Source organism: Hyaena hyaena, unplaced genomic scaffold (assembly GCF_003009895.1).
Source record: "Hyaena hyaena isolate Hyena2069 unplaced genomic scaffold, ASM300989v1 scaffold_134, whole genome shotgun sequence".
NCBI classification, from domain to species: Eukaryota; Metazoa; Chordata; class Mammalia; order Carnivora; family Hyaenidae; genus Hyaena; species Hyaena hyaena.
This window is the reverse complement of record NW_024080766.1, coordinates 610,647-617,529: the sequence shown is the minus strand read 5'-3', so window position 1 is coordinate 617,529 and position 6,883 is coordinate 610,647. Positions and strand designations below refer to the sequence as shown.

The following is a 6,883-nucleotide window of genomic DNA, read 5'->3' as shown; positions in this document are numbered from 1 at the left end:
GATCTCTCGGGCTTCCTGCTTTCCCTCACTTCTCAGTTTTTAAAGGTTCTTGTGATTGCATTGGCCCTACCTGGATAATCGAGGACAGTCCTCAGTTTCCTACAGCTGCTGCAAGAAATGAGCACAGAGCGGCAATGCCGTGATCTCCAAGGCAGGTCCCTTTGTCCATTTGTAACTGAGCCCCGCTGCACCCGCAGACTTGGGAGCCCCACGGGCCAGGGTGGGGGCTCCGCAGTGGGAAGAAACGCCCTGAGGCCTCCCACCCGTGGCCTCCCACCAGCCAGCAGCGCTAGACCTTTACAGGCGGAGCTCCTGTGCGATGTCTTGTGTGCAGTCATCCCAAGGGCGCACGGACGGCCTCCCAGGAGCTGCCAGCTCTGAGGCCCTGCACATGAGGCCTCACAACGGCAGCCAGTGCATGGAGCTTTGCAGCTATCAGTGGCAAAAAAAAAAAAAAAAAAAGCACTCCTTCTTTGCTGATAGGAGTCTGTCCTTCCTTTGCCCCATCCCCGCAGAGAGCAGTGCAAGGTGGCCGTGCAAGGTGGCTGCCGAGGTGCCCAGGTCTGTGTTCCACCACCATCGCATGGCTGGAGAGCTCCCGGCTGCAGGTGAGCTCAGAGCCACGGGTGGTGCGTGTTCAATCTGGGATGAGAGCCATGGGAAGGGTCTTGGGCCGCCCCGGGGATTGAGGACAGAAAACACTTGGGATTGCTTGTTTGACTGGTTTGAAGCATTTACTCAGTACCCAGGCATGCTACTCCTATGGGAACAAAGGTGGGAGAGAAGAGAAGAAAAAGCAAGGGGCAGAAAATATTCTTAACTGTGGGACTTGTAGTGTGTGTGTGTGTGTGTGTGTGTAAGAGAAGGGAGAGAAAGAGGGAAATGCAGTACAATATGGGTTTGCTGAGACTGAAGTGGCATACGTGTGCTTTAATGAAGGATGCTGATGTCTGCACCTCACTGGCCTTCAAAAGCACCAGAAAGTAAAATGATGGATGGATAGGCACATGGTAAAAAAAAGTATTTACAATAAAATTTTTAAAAATGATAGAACCTAGATGCTGAGTTATTTGGGCATTCTTGTGCCCATTTTCTGGGTGTTTGGAATTTTTCACTTAAAAAAGTGTTAGGGAATGACTGTATGAAACAGACATGGAGTAAGGTGTGTGTGTGTGTGTGTGTGTGTGTGTGTGTGTCTGCTTTTCACAGATTGAGACTAAGGCAAGAATGTCCACCTCAAAGTTCTATTTGACATTTTACTAAAGTTCCAGCCAGTGTAATACAGCAAGAAATATAAAGACATAGATTTGAAAACAAAACTGTATTTTCAAGAAACATGCTTCTAATAAACTTGAAAAAAATATAGAAATAATAACATATCTCAGAAGGGTGGTACGATACAAAATCAGTATAAGAACCTCAATTATATTTCTATATACTAACAATGAAGAATCTTAAACTGATATTAAGAAAACTATTCCATCTCAATAGCATTGAAAATAATAAAATAAAATAAAACAAGTACCAAATCTCTATACCTAAAGCTACAAACTGTTGATAACAGCCACTGAACACAATCCAAATAAATGGAAAGATTTAGAATATTTGTGGACTGGAATGCAAAATATTGTCATGATAGAAGACTTCCCCCAAATTGATCTACAGACTTACCATTATCCCTATTGAATTTCCAGCAAGCTTTTTTATTTAAGGAAATGGCAAGCAAACCCAAAAATATATGTGGAAATTCAAAGGACTTAGAGTGACCAAAATAGTTGAGAAAAATAAGAAGCAAATTGGAGGACTTTCTCAATCTGACTTAAAAATTTACTATCAAGCTATAGGAGATAGGACAGTGTGGGCTGTGGGGGTGGTGTGCCCAGGGAGGGTGGACATGCAAGTCAAGGGAACAGAATAGAAAGTCCAGAAATAAAACCTGATCAATGCGTGTTAAACACAGGTGCCAGGATAATTAAATAGGGGAGAAATGAGAGTATATTTAATAAGCTGTGCCAGAGCAATGGGATAACCACAGGCAAATAAAAAAAAAAAAAGAGAGAACTTAATAGCTACTTCATTCCACACACACAGAAATAACTCAAAATCAATCTAGTTCTGAGTTTAAGGGCTAAACTATAACACTTTAGGAAGAAAACAGAATAAAATCTTTGTGATATTGAGTTAGACAAAGTTTTCTTTAATATGGGCACCAAAACCACTATTAAGGGAATAAAATGGAAATTTTGCCTCCATCAAAAATAAAGTGTTTGCTCTTCAAAAGTCACTACTACAGGGGCTCCTGGGTGGCTCAGTTGGTTAAGCGTCCAACCTCTGCTCAGGTCATGATCTCACGGTTCGTGGGTTCAAGCCCCACGTCAGGCTCTGTGCTGACAGCTCAGAGCCTGGAGCCTGCTTCAGATTCTGTGTCTCCCCCTCTCTTTGACCCTCCTCTGCTCACACTGCCTCTCTCTCTCTCAGAAATAAATAAAAACATTTTTAAAAAAGTCACTACTACAAAAATAGAAATATAAGTCACAGGTTGGAATAAATATTTGCAAACCCTGTACTTAAATCCAGAATATATAAAGAACTCTCAAAACTTAATAGGGAAAAATGGCCCCAATTTTAACATGGGGAGAAGATTCTAATTAACTTTACCAAATAGGATATATGGGTGGCAAATAATCAGCTGACAAGATGTTCAACATCGTTCACCACTGGGAAAATGCAAATTAAAGCCACATCAGACCCTACTTCTCACCAGTTAGAAGGGCTCCCTCAGAAAGACTCCCGGCAGAGGAGCCCAAAGCCCCATGTGCTACCATGGAAAGTCATCAGGGAATTTAAAGGGATTCCACTGTGGTAAGTAGTTTGGCAGTTTCTTAAAATCTTCAATATATTCTTAACCTCTGACACAGCAACCCCCAGGCCTGGGCTCTGCCCAGAGAGGGGCAGAATCCTGTGCATGTGGGTGGGTCAGGGGTGGGAGCAAGGGTGTGTCCCACCCCATCCCCCCAGACCCCTTCCTGGGAAGTCTCTGAGACACACTCACCTGAAACTGACGAATGATGGACCTGATTTCCTAAGAACAGCCTCGGCACCAACAATTCTTCTTTTTCGTTTACCCCCACAGGCAGCCAAAGACGACCTGAAGTCCCCCTTGCACAGGTAGGCTGTGAGCTTGCTGGGTTGTTTCCTCTGAATGAAAACAGCTACTTGCTCTTAAGCCCAATTCCTTTGGGAAAATGATTGGTGTGTGATGGGATATTGTTAAATAATGTGACAACACAATAGAAAAGAACACTGTTTCACTTACTAGTAACGTGTAAGCTGTTCAGGTACCGTTTGCACTGTAATGTGCGTGGGGAAATGTAGTAATTCTTCCCTCCCTCTGGACAACTCACACCGCAGCTAGTAGGCCGACAGCAGCGCTCATTTACTCTGTGCGGCGATCGGAGAACATGTGGGAAGCAGAGTCCGAGCCTCCTTTCTCTGACCTCTGATAACATCTGGTTTCCCATCGCTCCTGAGCCACACCCGCTCCTTCCGAGTCTGTGCAGAGTCATGTAGAAGGCAGCCCTGCCCTGGGACACGCACACACGCATGCAAAGTGCACCCCTGCAAAGTCACAGGAGCAGAAAGTGGCCCATTGTGAAGGTCATGAGCCAGGGCGAGCACACGTTTTAAAATGTGCACTTGGTCTCCACTTTGCGCACTTTGGTACCACTGGGAGAAGTCATCTCGGAACACGCAGAAACAAGAAATGGGCTCACGTTCGGGTGAGTGTCTCAGTTTGCCAGGGCTGCCATGACAAAGGACCACAAAATAGGGGGCTTGAAAAATAGAAACGTGCTGTCTCCCTGCTCTGGAGGCTGGAGCCGAACTGACCTCGTGGTGTGTCCAGGGCCACAGGGCCTGTCCTTGGCTTCTCTCCTCGGCTCGTACGTGACGCTTTTCTCTCTGGGTCTCTTCACTTTCCCTGTTCTGTCCTTTCTGGTAAGAATGATTGAAAATTAATGAGCCAAAAGATCAAAATTTTCCATCTTAATTTTTTTTCAGATTGCCAGATCAATGCGTATTCATTATAGAAAATGTGAAACTTCTAAACATTCTAAGTGTTTCAATGATGGTCTTTCCTTCCCTCTGCCCACCACTGTCCACGGCTGGCATTTTCACTGGTATCTTTTAAGTCTCCTGTGTGTAATGTTTTCATGTATATAATGTACAAACTTTTATAGGATTATAATCCTGTTGTTCACCTCTTTAGTAGGCTCTTTTATTTTTATTCTTGAGGAAGGAGGGGCAGAGAAGCAAGGGGAGAGAGAGAGAATGCCAAGCAGGCTCCACACCCAGCACAGAGCCCGACATGGGGCTCAGTCCCTCGACCTGGGATCCTGACCTGAGCCACAGTCATGAGGTGGACATTCAAGCACCTGAGCCTCCCCGGCGCCCCTTTAGGGGCCTGCTTTGAAAGCCCTGTGTATTGTGAAATTTGCTCTGTTAAAGAAAGCAGCACGAATCCACGGGTCTCAGCTGCTCCACTTGGAAGGTGTACCCCGTTTCTCCTTGTTGGGATCTCCCCATTTATGGTGTGGTCCTTGCCTGTCTGGCCAGGAATTTGAGCTGACCGCAGCCGCTGAAAGGTTAGCAAGTTTCCGGTGTGAGGGGGCACGGGGCACCTCAAAGCCCTCTGGATGCCATGGACGATAAAATGCGAACAGCCCTTCTCCATGGTGGGAAGCGTTTCTGGAGTTACCAGAAGTTTGTGCCCAGGGGAGAGATGGGTGCTTGGTCGTGCCTACAGCATTCAAGTCACACTGGTGCAGCAGACCAGACTCTGTTTCTGGAGACCAGGGCTTGTCTAAACCTCTTGTCACTTAAAGCAGTGTTTAAAAAGGTGCAGGCTTTGGGGTGCTTGGGTGGCTCAGTCGGTTAAGCGTCTGACTTCGGCTCAGGGCACGATCTCACGGTTCGTGGGTTCGAGCCCTGTGTTGGGCTCTGTGCTGACAGCTCAGAGCCTGGAGCTGCTTCCGATTCTGTGTCTCCCTCTCTCTCTGACCCTCCCCTGCTCATGCTGTCTCTATCTCTCTCTCAAAACTAAATTAAAAAAAAAAAATTTAAAAAATAAAAAGGCACAGGCGCTTACAGGCTGATGTGATGTTGACCAGGGGTTATTTCAGAGGAAAACTCCATGTTGGACTTTCTAAAGTAGCCCCATCTAGAGGTGGCCATCGGCCATCTCGGCAGATCTCCTTCTTGACTGCTTACCCCGCAGAGACAATCCCGGGGGTGGCTCTGCAGAACTTACCAGATAGGGTGGAATAGGAGTGGGGTGGGGTCACACATCTGAAGGCAGAGCTTCCGGAACCGCCCAGGACACTCGCCTGGCCTGTGGACCCTACTGCCTCATGGCAGCTGAGCACAGGCAGGGGCTTCCCAACGGCTTCCCCGTCTCACAGTCTCCACGGTGCAGAGATCCCATCGGTGACACTGGGTCCTGTGCTTCCCACCTCACGAGACAGCATCCGTGTGGCAGCGTCTCATGCATTCCGGGAGCTTCTGGCGAGGACAGCACGTCTCTGCTCATTTGGGGCATTGAGAGAGTTCGTGTCTCACGTTCTTACCTCCGGCCTTCAAGTCCGCGATGGCAGGCCAGTGTGGCCCCTCGAGTGTCTCTGAGTCCGTCCTCATTTAAAGACGAGTGCAGAGGACCCCTCAGCCCATTCAGCGTCGGCAGCGGTGCACCCCGCAAAGTTGCAGCCCAGGAGTCCAAGCCCAGGGCTGGGAAGGGCTGCTCTCCCGCTGCTCCAGGGCGGAGCCCTTGCCTCTCGCGGCTGCTGGGGGCCCTGGGCACTCGTGACCTTGGGCCCCATTGCTTCAGTCCTCCTTCCGTCTCCTCATGGCCTTTTATCTTCTACGAACACCGGTCACCGGGTTGAGGGCCTGCCTTGGTCTCAGGTGATGGCGTCTTGAGCACCTTGACTCACTCCACTTACGACAACATGAGGTCATTGGTGGACATACTTTTTGGTGGATGCTGTTCAATCCACTTACACAGTTCAGTTAGCTGAGTGACCCTCGACTCGTGTCGTCCCTGTGACTCTTGGGGATTCCTGAACATCTCTTTACTACCGAACCAGGGCATTTCCCCAAGTGCCCCCCTGACCTGCAGGGCACCATCCACACCTTCCTGATGACACCCCCGCTGCCCCTGGGGCTCTCCCCTCAGGCGCTCCCCCCCTGCCCTCCCGGGCGTCTCCCACTGTGTCGTGGACCTGAGGGGAGACCACAGGAAGGGGCTCTGTGATGCCGTGGACTGTGGCTCCTGGCAGCCATCAGCGTCCCCTCCGGGAAGCAGGGCCCGTCCTTGCTGACGCGTGTCTCCCCTTCCCCCGCCCCGTCCCACAGGGTGAAGTCCAAGGAGCTCCCACTGCCTGATGAACACTCGTACCCGCCCTCCCGCACCGTGTTTGGGGAGAACCCATGGGTGATGGTAAGAGGGACAGCGGTGCAGCAGCCGCAAACACGCGGGATCTGGTGTCACGTCTAAGCCCTCCCCCCCGGACAAGGATGGGACAGTATTTGGAACTGCTCGTCTGGCTGGTTTAAGGCATTTGTGGTGTCCCCGGGGACGCTGCTCAAACAGGGCAGTGGTGGGAGGGGATAAAAGGGAGAGGGTGGCAACGCAAACCTAAACCGTGGGGCGTGTGTGAGCAGAGAAGCAGGGTGAGAACGGGTGTCGCTGGAGTGGAAGCATCACACGTGTGCTTGGGTGACGTGTGCACTCCAGCAAGCTGGCAGGATTCTGTCTAGGAGGGTCACAGTGACTCATTTTTACTGTCACGGCAGGAGGGCACCCCCACTCCTCTCCCAGGTCAACGGG

At 49.7% G+C, this 6,883-nt stretch overlaps 1 long non-coding RNA gene across 1 annotated transcript; it reads left to right on the top strand.

Moving 5' to 3' along the window:
* Positions 1-528: 528 nt before the first annotated feature.
* On the top strand, positions 529-6,556 carry LOC120235633. The gene is made up of 4 exons (XR_005529470.1): positions 529-608; positions 2,666-2,862; positions 3,134-3,779; positions 6,409-6,556. It is a non-coding gene; the product is annotated as an uncharacterized LOC120235633 (long non-coding RNA).
* The last annotated feature ends 327 nt before the right edge of the window (positions 6,557-6,883 follow it).